Source organism: Arvicanthis niloticus, chromosome 13 (genome assembly GCF_011762505.2).
Source record: "Arvicanthis niloticus isolate mArvNil1 chromosome 13, mArvNil1.pat.X, whole genome shotgun sequence".
Taxonomy (NCBI): Eukaryota; Metazoa; Chordata; class Mammalia; order Rodentia; family Muridae; genus Arvicanthis; species Arvicanthis niloticus.
This window is the reverse complement of record NC_047670.1, coordinates 12,331,527-12,347,241: the sequence shown is the minus strand read 5'-3', so window position 1 is coordinate 12,347,241 and position 15,715 is coordinate 12,331,527. Positions and strand designations below refer to the sequence as shown.

Below are 15,715 nucleotides of genomic sequence, written 5' to 3'. Positions count from 1 at the left end.
TGTTCAGCCACTACCCGGCTGAAGCCAGAGCCGTGTCTCTCAGCAGCCTGGGCCATGGAGCCACCGCCCTCCAGCTGCCACCACGGCTGCCTCTTGCACTCGGCTTTGGCCACCACAGCCGCATCCCCTGCGCCGGGCTCTGGGGCAATCTGTTTTATTCTTAATTATGTCTATGTGTGTCTGTCTGTGTGTGGGTATGTGAATCTGGGTGCAGGTGCCCTCAGAGGCCAGCAGAAGGCATCGGACCCACTAGATAGATGATTGTGAACCAATAGACATGGGTTCTGGAATCCAAACTTGGGTCCTCTGAAAGAGCAGTAATCACTTTTAGCCACTGAAACATCTTTTCTAGTCCCATTTGCGTATATTTTAAAGAAAAAAGTTACTAGTGAGAGTAAAATTATCTTTTCTGCCCTTGCCGAGTTGCATCTTTATACAGCAACAAGAAGACAAATATTTTTAAAATACATTAAAACTTCTCAACATGAAAGTGTCAAAACATTTTGCAATATATCTGAATCAGGAAAACTACAGTGGACAGCCTTCTCTCCTCTCTTCTGTATCTCATCTGTTATTTACCCACTATTGTATTCAGCAGTATTGGATCTTGCACAGGCAGGAGAACACTCTGTAGGCAGAGCTCCCTCCTAATTCCTTTGTCCCTGTCCCTTTGATGCTTAAGCACCTCTGGTCCCACCAGCCAGGGCTGCTGTAGCTTCTTCACAGAACTGTCATTCCTGGTGTTTGGCAGGAATGGTATTTGGAGAAGCATCCCTCCCTGGGAGTCAGTCACCACTTAGCTGGTTTGTATCTGGTTCTTGGCAACTGTTCAAAAACCTCTGGAAAGCAGTGGGTGAAAGGAAAGGAGATAACGAAGCAAACGAATATTGGAGAGTCACTGATGACCCGTCCTGTCCTGTTCAGTGGCAAGCAATCAGTCATTACTGGACACTCCTTTTATTTCATTTGTTTGTGACCTGGGGAGTACTGCCAGTCACATTAACTATCTGAACCACAAGGAACGCGCATATAGTCAGTGTCTTTTCAGGGACTGTGTCCATTTTTTCCCCCAGTGGAACCAAAAGTAATGTTCTTATAGCTCTCAAAGTAATTTTCCGATGACCAGACTGTTTTTCTGTTTTGATATTTTAAAGGTGTCACAGGGGTGGGGTGGGGGTGCTTTCATTTGCAAGACAATGAGATAAACAAGATATTCTATGAGACAGAACTTGTTTTAGATGGTGGGGAAGTCAGAAAGAGACACAAACATGCAAACTACAAAAACAGTATTAAAGAAAAATCATAAAGTATTGTGATGTTGGGAAGTAAACATATTTAGCATTTTAGAAGCTGATGAAAAACAAAGCAGAAGGTTTTGTGTGTGTGTGTGTGTGTGTGTGTGTGTGTGTGTGTGTATGTGTGTGTGTGTGAATTGCTAAGACATCTCAGAACCTAAGAGTTTAGATCATCACTGCGTGTTTGACCTCTTCAGGAAAAACTACAACTTTACTGATCTTATTCCATTTCTTCTTGCATCAAAACACTGAGCTTTTAAGTTTTACTTTAAGGTCTGGAGCTCAAGGAGACCTCAAGGGAAAGAAAATGGTGTCACTTTTTTTCTTCTTTCTTTCTTCCCTTCCTCTACTCCTTCCTTCCTAAGGTTGGCTTGAAAATCACATTCTATGTAAACAGAACACAATGACATCTGAAGGTGGCCAGGCAAGCATAGCCTAAACATGTGCTTTTCAATTAAGTGAGCGCAGGCCCCATGTTGGCTCCAACTAGGTCTTTCTGTACCTCCAGCCCCAATCTCATTCCTTCAACTCCACATTTGTTTATTGGCTCTTGGCCTCATATTGTGAGCCTTAACCAACCTCACCAAGCGTCTTAAGGCCTTAGATAACATTTACTCCTTGTTGCCTGGAAACAGGAACCAGGGAAGAAATTCATCACGCATGAAGGCACTTTTGGTGGGCTAGAGTTGAAGAACACAAACGAGCACCACTTGAGCCAATCTTTTTAGTTTCTGTAGCAGAAGAACCTTTACACCCTGTGACAGCATGAAGGACAATCATTGCCATCTTCAAGGCTGGATCAGTGGATCTAACAGAGTGAGGGCTTCTCCTGGCCAAAATCGACAATGTTCAACCTTCAACACAGCTTCTTCATAAGCCAAAGTGGCAAACACATCAGTGGTAGGTAAATGAGTGGCAAGGTATCCAGGGGCAAGGGAACCCCACATCTATGTCAGATTGACATCAGAGTCACCATCATGTTTCCAGACTAGGAGAAGGATTCTGAGCAGAATGACTGGCCTGCAGCCTGGGATGGGCTTCTCTGAGATGAGGTAAGTGACTTATCAGAACTCTTCCATTGATGGAAGTGTATGTTAAATGGGGAAACAAAGTTTACCAGTATAAACTGCTCCCCGTGTAGGATGAGAAGATACTATTAAGAATAAATAAAAACAAATGCTTACACAGTGCGGTGCTTCCTGCATTCCAACCATTAATGTGAGCCTTTCATTTAATCAGATGTTTTATCTTCACAACATTCCAGTGAGGTAGGTACTATTCTCATTCTGAGTTATTAACAGAAGGAAATATTGCTTACTTAACTCCAGTTGTGCACTGAACACCTGACTGAGCCGGGTGTTGAGTCCAGGTGGCCTGCTCTGAGTTCTGTACTCATTGTCGCCCCCTGCTGCCCCTGTTTCACAACTGTTCCCACTATGTTGTAGATGGGGTGTATAGTTTCCTGTGGCTGATGTGCCAAGTACTACAAACTACGTAGCTTAAAAGCAACACACATTTGTTACCTTAGTGTCTGACAGTCGGTCTTTAGTGGATTCCATTTCATTTCAGGGCACAGGTGTTTAATCATTTGTTTACTCATTCAGCAAATGATTTTTTACTATATTCCATATATATATATATATATATATATATATATATATATATATATGGAAAGAGCTGAGCCATTTGGAAACCAGCATGCTAGTGAGACTTATTAACACACTCCAACCAAATACAACTAAAGTATGCAATTTTAAAAACATATTGTGTGTCTATGTATAGCATATGCAGGTGAATGTGTTCATATGTGTGCACATACAAGTGGGTGCATGTATGCCTGTGTATAGAGGCCAGAGTGTAGTGTTGACTGCCTTCCTCCATCTCACTGCACCTTTAAGCATTGCTTTTTTGCAAACCTGAGATAGGAACCCCAATAAAAGCCAAGGTCCTAGGCTAGTTAAATGGCTCACCAGGTAAAGGCGCTTGTTTTCAACTCTAACAACCTGAGTTCAGTCCTTGTGATCCATGTTGTGGCAGGAGAGCATCAGCGTCTACAACTAGTCCATTTACTTCTACACTCTTGCTACAATGAGCACATAAGTACTCAAATACACATACAGTAAAAGCAAAAAAACTGAAAAAAAGAATAAAACAACTTCTTACTCCCCTTCTTTCACCACTAATACCCTACTTTTGTTCTCCATTTTTATTGTCTAATGAGGAAACTCAGATAAATGAAAACAAAATATTTCTCCCTGTGTCTCTCTGGCTTCTTCACTTACCAAAATATTCCTAAAATTCTGATAGGTTCTTTCTCTGCCAGTAAAATTAGACAATTCAAGCCAAATTAAATTAGATCTAGGCAGGTTTATTGGAAAGCTGCTCTTGGGGGAGTTCAAGGATTGGCTCCAAGGATTGATGCCTGGGGAGTTGCCATGAGGAGGGGGTTGTGGAAGAAAGAAAAAAGGGCACGCACAGCAAGAAGAAAGAGGAGGAGTGGGGAGACAGAGAGGGAGAGGTGAGGGTGGGGGTGAGAAGGGGCGAGGAGACCAAAATGTTAGAATTATATAGGGAGGAGCCTCTAGAGGAAGGGCGGCCTAGTCCTTGGGCTGGCAGAGTACGGCAGGTGGGGACTGAGGGATGCTGGGAGAACCTGGACATTAGGTCTGCTTTGCTATAAAAAAAAAAATGCACCTCAGTCCCCTGTTGTTTACATACAGCTTTGATTTGTTCCTCTGTAGGCAACTTTTGGTCTGTTTACCTTTATGTCTTTCAGAATTGAGGAACTTTCTCTACACCACCAGGGCCCACTTCAGTCTTTTATTTTTCTGCTTTTTAGCCAGTCTTCCTGTTACTTGTATTTAAGTTCTGCAATGGCACTTTTGGCTGTTTAGAGGATTGCTGACTCAGCGTGTGGCCAGCTGCAGGGTAAGAGTCAAACTACTTGAAAAGTCAACTTGTACATCTCTCAATGTTTTGTGCTTCTTATAAACTCAACATGTAATAACAATAATAATAATAATAATAATAATAATAATAATAATAATAATAAATTGTAAACATGAGTAATGAAAGCCATTATTGCAAAATATAAAGCTTGATGCTGACATCAAAACACCCCAAATTATTAAAATTTCTACTTGCTTCATGCCAAAGAACAGAATGAAATTTTGTAGCTGTGTTATGATTACACATAGAATTTTGGCCTTTGTCTCAAAGAAAATCCCATAATTTATAGTTTCTATCTTTAAATAGGGATGTCTTTCAACTTCATATTAAAACAGAAAATTGATTTCAAAAGTCAGTGTTGGTCAGAAATTTAGACTTGTTTTCATCAGCTCAACAACTAAAACTCAGAGTTCATTTTTTGTTGTTGTTTTGTGAACTAATAACTTATCACTTCTATGAGTAAAAATGTCTGTTGAGTTATTATTTGTGTGAATAAAGCAGAAGTTATAGGATTGGTGGCTTACCTCCTAGAACAGCATCACCTACCACTCTGTTCCCACATGTAAACAGTTTTAAACGTATGTTACTAAGACGCTATTAAACCTATATTGGTTAGTAGCCAATGAATGACAAGGTGGCAATGAGAATATAACAGGGTACAGCTCACATGATGTTTACACAGGACACATTACAACATATCTACTAAGTGCTCCAGATGTCACCCATTGACGACACGGTCTTCTCACAGATGAGATGCTAGTCCAGGACACAATTCTTCTATTCCTCTAAGTAGGGCCCGTCATGTAAAAACACAAACATTAACACAACAAAAAATGAAAAGTAGGTATTCCTCATGCACTTCCTCACACCTCAGACTTGAGAGGTTGTACACCTCATCATGTCCCAGTCCACTGGCTTAGGCCCTGGTCCTCATATTAGCCTGGGTAGAAGGTAAAATGTCCATTCCAGCTCTCTAAGTTTCTGTCCAAATTGCCAGATTTTCTGAAAAGACCAGGCTCTCCGGGCTTTAGCCATTCTCATTCTTCACAGAGTTATTTCCCTGCACCAAGCCAATGTTTAGAAACACTCTTTTCTTATGGAAGTGCTGCCAGAGCTCTCCCACACCTTCTAGTTCATAGTTCAGGGAAGATGAGGTGTTGTATCCAGGTTCTGCAATCTTGTGACCTGGCCTAGGAGCCAAGTCCACTACCCATTTTTTTTTTTTTTTAAATCTGTGATCTCAGAAAATTTATTTATTTCCTCCAGTTTCCTCATTTAAAATTGAGAACAGTACTTTTTAAGGGCCATTTAAAAATTAAAGTGATTGCTAAAAGCATTTGGTATATTGTAGGCACAAGGTTGTGGAGCTGTAACTGTCTAGACAAATGAGCTGCTGTCAAAACAGTGGGTTTGTGTCAGTCTCAGTGTATGTGCTGAGCTGGTCTCCTCTTTTTACAATGGCAAGTTCCTTAAACACCCATTTTTCTCCTCCTTTCCTTTCCTCATCCTCTTCCCTCTCATCTCCATCCCCTTCCTTTTTTTAATGATACAAAGTAATGTTTAATTAACAAATGATATACTTGAAGGTAGAACTTCTTATTTGAGGACATTCAGTCTTATACTCAATGTCCTTGCCCACAGCTAAGGTGACTTTGGTTCTTTACCGGTCTTCTTGGAAAGACTGGGGTCTGTGCCAGGAATCCACTTTTTAGATTAGGCACTATGGCTATCAGAGTAAAACGGCAATTAAGGTATGTCTCCTGAATCCCCAATAGATAAAACATTGCCACCTACTCACTGGTGTGTGTGTGTGTGTGTGTGTGTGTGTGTGTGTGTGTGTGTGTGTATGTGTATGTGTCTATGAAACTGAGAATTTGTCTTAGTGGGTAAAATGCTTTCAGTGCATACAGAAAGATATGAGTTCAGATCCCTAGAATGCATGTAAAAGTCAAGTGTAGTGATACATTCTGTAGCTATAGCAATGAGTAGAAAACAGTAGATCCCCATGGGCTCACTAGCCAGCCAGTTCACTGAAATTGTATGCTCCAGGTTCAGTGAGAGACCCAAACACCTGCCATGGGATGACCTGTAGTGATTAGAAGAAGAGACACCCAAGTCTGGCTTTGGCCATGCTGGCCTAGGGAAGCTAGAAGAAAGATAGCCAATTTCTTGTCCCAGCCACATTGACTTCGGATGGCCAGAAGAAAGATACCCAAGAACCTGCCGCAGGTGCCACTACAATAGATAAATAGGTGATCGTGAGATGGAAAAGGTGGAGAAATGAAAAAGAAAGTGAAGCTGAGGAGTCCATATACTGTGGAGAAAGGCAGAACTGGAGATACAATGGCAGTGAGGAACAGGCAGATATAAAGAGATTATAGCGAGGTCCTGGCCTGAGCTGTTGCCAAGGGCCTTGTCTAACTAAGTTCATGGCTGGGGTCTGTGGCATGAGTTATCATCCAAAGGTTAAACAGATGTCTGTGGTCTGGGGCTGCCACTGGAGACCATGTGGATATCTGAGGGCCATGCTGCCTCAGGGGGACATGCTGACCCTCAGAGCAAAAGTTCAGATGAGTAGGCTCCCAGAACATGAGAGGAAGAGAACTGATGCTGCCTCTAATCTGCCATGAGGTGGCTTGGGCAAGGGAGAGATGCCCTTCCCCAGACCTGAGGTGGCAAGAGAGGGAGAGCTGGCCTAACCCCTCACCACTGCAGCATTTGGGAGAGCCAGCCCTGCACCTTGCCTGTGCAGTACAGTAGAGATGGTCCTGTTGGCAAATGTGCAGGTGAACTGGCCCCAAGCACATGAAAGCAGGAAAGGTGACCCTTCTCATTGCTGGCAATGGCATTGGGTGAGCTAGCCAAGGCAGTGCTGGAGAGCTCACCCTGGTGGTATGGACACAGGAGAGCTGGGAGGCTGACCAACTCAGCTACCTCCCAGGCTCAGATCCAGGGCTTTGCATTGGACCACCCCAATATCTACCCTATTTATGATCTTCTGGAACTCATGAGTGGGCCAGTCCGGCAGATCCAAAACTGCAGGAGCTTCATGACACAGGGCAACAAAATGATACCTGAGAGGAGTCCCCATGAGGATCCACATAGATTTGTATAGCAGAAGCCATTGGAATGAGCATTTGCCAGTAAAGACATGTAAACAAAAGGATATACTGCTATGTTTGTGGACAAGGACACACTGACACACTATAGCTTCCATGACAAGATTTTTTTAAAAATTCTATCGTATTTTGTTTTATTTTAGTGGGGAGAGATTGCAAGGGTAGAGGGAAGGTATAAAGGGACAGGAAGATGAATGGGATTGGGGTACATAATCTGAAATTCACAAAGAATCAATAAAACATTCAAAAATGTAAGATAAAGAATGACAGAAGAAAACACTGAACCCCCACCTCTGATCTCCACACATTCACATATGAATGAAAGCACCCTCATGTACACACACACACACACACACACACACACACACACACACACACACTCCTACTAACAGTTGGCATTAAAATTAAATGTACCTTTTATGTATAAAGCAGAGTCCCTGATGGATAATAGTGGTAATAATGTTAACTGGTACGATCATCATTGTTATCATATTTATCTCTTCTACTTCATCTAAATTCTGAAAAGTCCATCCCAAGTGCTCAATGTGTAGTCCCCATTACATGACTTTTAGCAGAGTGTTGCTTCCAGGGCTTTAGGGAAAATGACTACTGGATGTGGCAATATATGACACAGGAAGAGATGCTGTCAAACAAGTAGACTCTGTGACTTTTTTATGAGCCTCAGATATGGTGCAGACTCTAATTCATCCAGATAGTGATCAACTGTATGCCACTCTCATTAGAGTGGATAGTTGGGTCTCTCATAAACATGTATTTGTCTAGCATGTTCCATATCCACAAACACTCAAGCCTTCTTGTCAGCCACTTCCCTTTGCAGTGTTTTGTATATCTTTTATGTTTATACATTGCCATACTGTAAATAGGCCTTCCCATGTAGGAAGGAGTGCATGTGACTCAAGTCATAAAACTTGGGTTTTAAATATAGATGTCTCTCTGAAGTTCTGGTCACACTCTATTATCTATGAATTAAAGGTCATCACAGATCCTTCCTCTCTCCCTGACCCATTTCAAGATTAAAAGAAGGAGACAGATTCCAAAAGAGAACTCTGTACTTTTAACTTGATGTTAAAACTGCTGAAATAATGTCTTTAAATTGGACAAATCCCTTAAAGAATAGAAAGATCCATGAAGGTCAGTGAAGAAGAGGCTCTAGACTTGCCATCTTTGTCAGTATACATGTTCAGAATGCATGGAAAACATCTCACACAAACTGAGATATTCCTTGGAGATTCACAAAGGGTACCAGGCTGTATGGAAATTCCTGTCAGCCGCTGGTTGATAGCATTCAGAGATGTCTCATCTGTGCTGTAACATAGCATTGTATTACACATGCCACATGGGAACATCAATTAAAGATACCCTGAATTTGGTGCTTTAATAGGGCAGACAGCAGCTGGCCTCTGTTAATCAGACAGGATGATAGAGTGGGTATGGACTTTGGTATTGCAATAAATTTATAGGAAGTGATGAGAGATGAAGCAAAGAGAACAGCAGTATTAAGGAAAGAAATAGCAACTAACGAGGAGCCAGGCGAACATGGAGATTCCAAGCCCAGCTCCCTATTTTGTGCAGGGAAATGGCTTGAAAGGCTATACCAGAAACACTGTGCTAAGCCACAGTCATAAGTGAGTCTTATCATGTCAGAAAGATGTGCTATTCTACCAGTCTTGATCTATTCTATTTCGAGCAGAGGCAGATTGTATTTATTTTGCATGTGTTAATATTATAGTTGAGTCTAAAGATGGAATGATATTTCCAGAGTTGAGGTCTGGCTTCTTGTTCCATAACAGGCCAAGTAAATCAGGAGACAAGATGTGGAGGCAAGGAAGATGGCTTTATTTGAAAATAAATGGGAACTATTCTTTCTAGGAAGCCATCTGACTCAGGTTGCCTTCTGCAGATAATGAATGAATACCCTAGCTATATGGTATATACCCTATCCATATCACTCAACCTAAGGTACTTTTCAAATCCTTGTTATTCTTACTACTGATTAGCTACACATATACACAAGAAGTAGGTGCAGCTGTCTCAAGACCCGCCCACCCAAGACTACTTTGTTGAATTACCCATTAATTTTTAAGCTCCTAAGAATTAAGAACATCTCTTTTTAATAGATCTTTTACATGCACTTACACAATAAAGGTAAACAGCCCTCCTTCATAAATGACTGTCCTAGCTGGTTTTCTGTTGCTGTAATAAACACCACGACCAAAAGCAATTAATATGTACCATTGACAGAAGCTAAGGCAGGAACTTGAGGCAGGAACTGAAGCAGACCAAGGAGGAATGCTTCCTCTGTCTTGATCATCTACCTTTTTATAATACAGCCCAGGCCCACTTTTCTGAGGATGGTAACACATACAGGCATTCCTGCACCCATTAACAATTAGGAAAATGCTTCATAGATACACCCACAGGCCGATCTGGTGGAGGCAATTCCTCAACTGAGGTTCCCTCATCTCAAGTGAGTCTAGTTTGTGTTAAGTTGACAAAGACTAACCAGAATAGTGACATACTGCAAACACACACACACACACACACACACACACACAGAGAGAGAGAGAGAGAGAGAGAGAGAGAGAGACAGAGACAGAGACAGAGAGACAGAGAGACAGAGAGACAGAGAGACAGAGAGACAGAGAGAGGGGGAAGAAAGGGAGAAAGAGAAGGAGTAAGTATGTAAAAGTATGCAAGCTTGTTTTCAATGAGATTTGCCTTTAGGAAAAAAAATTACTTTTTTTTTTCAGAATCAAAAATAGTCCTGCAGTAGTCCTATCAAGACTGTACTCTTCAGTCAGCCAAAACCTGAATACATCAGAGGATGAAGAAGCCTAATGAGTCCTGCTCAATGTGACACTCCTCAACTACTGGTGTACTGTGTATTCCTCATAGCCTTGGAGTCAGCATTCTCCATGTCTTCTGCATAAGTGTCCTTCATCACCATCCTTCCTCTGCACTGCTGAACACCCTGAGCTCTGCTTCTTAGAAGACCCTACTTGGTGCGCTACCTTAAGACGTTATTCTGAAATTTAAGTGTGTCCATTCATATAATATGTTTCGCTTGATGTTGGGTTCATCACAAAGGCTCACTTGAAGAATAATGGTCAAATTTTTGAGAAAGAAAATTACAGTTTTAGGAATCACAACTACGGGCTTTTAAGACTTATAAAACTACTAGAATCGAGGCAATGTGGCTATTGGTTTAGGGTTATAGACATGCATAGATCAATGGAACAGAACTTAGTTCAAAAATAGATCCACATAAATATAGGCAATTGGTTTGTGTCTTCTGGTGATTTTACTTTCTGTGGTTTAATCAATTTAAATTTCTCCTAGTCTAACTAACACACAAATGAGATTCAGAGTATGGTTATTTTATTTGGCTTTGACAATTACTTTTGGGGGGTCGGTAACCCCTAATCTACTTTTCTAATTTTTGGTCTGTATACTTTCCCAGCAGTGTACCCCAAATACTTACTGTTTTTCCTGGCCATGTGCTCATGGCCCCTCTCCTCTCATGGTGGCTTCATCCTCTCTCCTGTGTCCCAATTCTCTCTCTCTCTCTCTCTCTCTCTCTCTCTCTCTCTCTCTCTCTCTTTCTCTCTCTCTTTCTCTCTCTCCCTGTGACGCCCGCAACCAGGTAACTGAAAACTCACCTACGTCTGCTGTAACTGTTTATAACCATTTTTATTCAATCAATAGCTTTAAATTAACAAGCAAGGTTTGCACAACAAAAGCTGGTATACGTGAGAATTCACACGTTTTGAGGGAAAAGGCCTTGAACAGGTAATTTTCTAAAATATGCTATATCTCAAGACTTGCTGATTGCAGGATGTCCACCTCTAAAGCTTGTGATGACATTATGTAGACAACAAAGATACAATGACAAAGATGATAGTAACTAAGTATAAAGAGAAGGTTAGTGTGACTGTAAATGAGTACCACAGAGGAGCTCCTGCAATCATAGGATCATTATGTGTCCTCATGAATTACGTTACATGAATCCAAACAGATATTAAATTTCCTGGCTGAGTATATCTGAACACACCTTCAATCCCAGTACTCAAGAGGCAAAAGCAAGAGGACTATGTGTTCAATACTGGCCTTGGCTATATAACAATAAATGCCTGAGAAAAACAAAGCAATACAAAAATTCAAAGCACTATGAACTCAAAGAAGTTGTCATATAGAATAATTTAAAAATAAAATCTAGAAAAATGAGTCATTGCTATAGTAATGTCATTCTTTATTGTGTAGATCATAGTCATAAATGGTCTTCATCTAACTGCTTATGTATTCCCAATGTTCACTTTACCCATACAACCTGCTGTGTTTCCCTCACTGAGCTCACACCAGTCCTCCTTTACAATAGGCACTAAAATCTCTTTCACTCCTATAGTAAGTCTCGTAAGATATTGGTCAGAAAATTGGTTCAGCAAAAGGCATCTTTAAAGGGGTATTAAGATTGCAGTCAAATTACGTGGAGTTAGTAATGTTGCTGCTGCTGCTGATGGTGTATTATAGTCACAGTGTTTTGAAACTGAAGCATTTTCTCAATAGCTCATCTGTGTAGGATGAGCCTAACAGATATTAACACTAATCCTTTTGCTAGCATGAAAGTCAGGAAACTGTGGCTGAGAATATCATGAGGACCTCCTGGGGGACACCTAGAGTGAGGCATCTATGAGACTTTGTAGGATGAAAGATAATTTTCGCCTCCTGTTAACACTTTCATCTACTGTGCATGATAAGAGTGCAATTGTAGAAAGAACAAAAAACAGGCTTAGTTCAACTCTTCCTTGCTGTTTTCTAATCAAGCCAGGGCTCTTCACCAGTGGCTAGATAGATTTCTGCAAACAGAGAGATCACCACAAGTACCCATCAGATGGCAGAGCCTTGCTCTGGTTGAGTGACAGAAACAAAGAGCTGGTGCAGTGATACCTGCAAGCATCAACTCTCTCCCTCACTTTCTTGTGGTATAATCGATTTCTCCCCAAACCTGCTCTTCTAACCTTCTAATCTAGCACAGTTCAAAACCTGGGACTTTCACATAAGGCTGATGGTTCTTTTGGTAGGATGAAGAATTTCAAAGATGCCATTCATTCATGAATTTATTTATGCATTCATTTCAAGTCCATCCCCAGTTTAAAAACATTTGCTATTAATTCATTTTGTTATTTGACAATTTCATACATGTATATAATATATTTTCATTACTTTCTTACTCTTCTTTCTATTTTACTTCCTCCCACCCCTATCAAACCACTTCATCCTTACCATCCCATCTCTACCAGATTCATGACTTAGTTTTATACACACTGGTGACCCAACCAGGCTCTGGTGGATAGTTCTAAATCTAAAGGCCACACATGGGTTAAGGAAGTTCAACAATGCCAGCAGTATGAGTTTAGGGTATGCAGAAGATATCATAGTGGCCCCACCTGTTCAACACCATTGCTTATTCAAGTGAACAGAAAATCACAAGATCATCTCTCATTTTGGTAAGGCATAAGAAATGACATGTTCTAAGCTTTTTCTCTGCAGAGTCATAGCTTTACTGAACCCAGGGCCCAGGTTTTTCCTGACACTCTCTCTGCACATATAGACTTAATGTTTTATTTGGTATTGTTTGATTACTGTTATTTTATAACATTTACAGCTTTCCTATTTCAAAAGGCACACATGCTTCACATAAAAACATATCAAACATACAAAGAAGCATAAATATTATCTGCATTCCCCAACATCTAGATAAACAAGGAGAGTGTGTTTGGCACTTATCACAGCTTCTTTTAATTGTTTTCACATATATCGGGGGGGGGGTGGAGGGTGCACATACCATAAAGTACCATGTAGAGATCAGAGAACAACTTTCAAGAATCAGTCCTCTTTCCACCATGTGGATCCTGGAAATCGAACTCAGGTCATCAGATGTGACAGCAGGGTTTTCACTCAGTGAGCCATCTCAATGACCTCTCACAGGGTTTTTGTGAGCAGCACTTGTTCATATTTTGAAATAGAATTAGGATGACATTGCATAAAATGTTATTTTACTTTCACTTAGAACTTCCTCATTGTAACTGTTCATTTGAGCAAGGTGGTACTTACTTTGACAGTTCTTGTTCCAAACGATAGGTTTACTATCCCATTATAAACAAGCCATAACACTGTGTCTGCCCCATTGCTTCATTGCCCCATTGCATGGGTGAATTCCTTACTTCATTAAAACTGTCCTTGGACATAAAGAACCCATTGCTTCATTGCCCCATTGCATGGGTGAATTCCTTACTTCATTAAAACTGTCCTTGGACATAAAGAATTCTAGGGAGACACATACATGTGTACACACATAAACACACACACACACAAAAAGAGAAAGACAGAGACAGACAGACAGAGAGAGAGAGAGAGAGAGAGAGAGAGAGAGAGAGAGAGAGAGAGATATTAAGAATACCAATGTATTTTTAGAGGTTTCACTTCTATTTTTTTTTAATTTGATAATTAACAAGACTCTATCTCTGTCAATGGCCTCTTGAGACCCAGTTCTGTATCTTTTTGAGAGCTGGAATTGTGCCCAGCAATATCCTTGTGTTCTTCCAGAAACTTCTGAGCACAGTTACCACCCTTACTAAGTTCCACTCTTCTCTGTGTGGCACCACCTGCTGCAGTTTAGAACTTGTTTTCCAAAGTCCTCCTCAAGCTTTTCCAAGTCCTCGCAAGAAATAAACACTCATTGACTATAATCTTTCAAATGTGCTTCCTGCTGAGTAATGTCAGCAGAGGACTCCAGCTGCACCAAAGAGCCTGGAAAAGTATAGCAGCAGTTTGAATCTTGTTTAAATTTGCACTCCAGAATTAAGAAAAAATAAAACCATTAATCTCGGCTCAAAGATAATGCAGGCAACTTGGAAACATTCTGAATTTAGAGAAGACCTTTAACAGCAAGCCAAGCCTTCTACTGCAAAGATGCTTCCTGGAAAAGGGAGGTGTGAAGAATGAGCAGACAGGGACCAGGCAGAGTAGGCCATATTGATAGTATTGGAGGAGAGAGGCTACAGCAGTGCAGGGTAAAACAATGTGTCCGTGTTATGCTACCAAGGAGGAAGGCGCACACAGAGCGGGAAGAAGGGCAGCTGGGAAGCTGGAAGGCAACATATCTCCGCAGAAAGCCTGTCATTGATCCAGGCCATAACGTGTTATATTCTTGTGGGACTCAAAGGACCATGATTGCCTACTTTGTACAAAATTAAAATTCTAATATGTAAGCTGAAAATAAAGATATTTAAGCAATTTTAATTTCAGAAATGCTCTCTTTTCCCCCATCAATTAGAACCTGTCTCTAAATAGTTCCCGTCTTTTAAAATGTGTTTAAATTTTATTTTTAACATAATATTTGATATATAATAATTAAACAAATTTATACAGTGTGCTTTAATGCATGAATGATGTATGATAACCAATTCAGAGTAATTTACATATCCATATCTTCAAATATGTATCATTTCTTTGTAGTAGGAATGTTCAAAATCATCTCAGAGTGGTTTTGAAATGTATGATACCTTATTGTTAATTCCATTAACCGTCTTGACAACGCAAAAACAAAATGTTTAATGTTTGAGTGTGAAATATTGTTGATGTTCTCCTTTGCTTGAACGCTTGTTTATCAGCTGGTGGCACTGTTGTGAAAACTTTATTAAGTGACACCTCTTAAAATAGTCACTGGGTGGGACTTGAGGTTTTATAGTCCAACCTAGCTTCTTGGCCACTTTCATCCTTCTGACTGTGAATACAATGTAGCCAATCACTTCACAGTGTTACCATCATCCCTGCTTCAGTATGATGAACTATGTCCCCTCCAACTGTAAGCTAAAGGTGACCCTCCTTTATATTGCTTCTTGTGGTGTTTGGACACAGTCATGAGAAAAGTAATCAATGTGGTGTGTGTGTGTGTGTGTGTGTGTGTGTGTGTGTGTGTGTGTGTGTGTGTGAGACAGCAGACACATTATTCCATTGGACTTTATTACCTGTCATAGTTTTAATTGTCAACTTGATATAGAGTTATCTAAGATGGAAGGAACTGCCTGGATCACATTGACCAATAGGGGCATGTTTCTAGGGGGTTGTTTTTATTATTGACACAGGAGAACCTAGCTCACTGTGGATGGTACCATCTCTAGGCAGAGTGGTTTAGACTTTATAAGAAAGCCGGATAAGTATGTTGTCAGCAAATAGCATTCCTCTGTGGTTTCTACATTAAGTTCCTGCCCTGACTTTCTCAGAGATGGACTGTAACATTGAGCTGAAATAAATCCTTTCCTCCCGTAAGCT

At 40.7% G+C, this 15,715-nt stretch overlaps 1 long non-coding RNA gene across 1 annotated transcript; it reads left to right on the top strand.

Moving 5' to 3' along the window:
• The first annotated feature begins 3,851 nt into the window (after positions 1-3,851).
• On the top strand, positions 3,852-11,608 carry LOC143434045 (uncharacterized). The gene is made up of 2 exons (XR_013103212.1): positions 3,852-4,223; positions 10,135-11,608. It is a non-coding gene; the product is annotated as an uncharacterized LOC143434045 (long non-coding RNA).
• Positions 11,609-15,715: the final 4,107 nt, after the last annotated feature.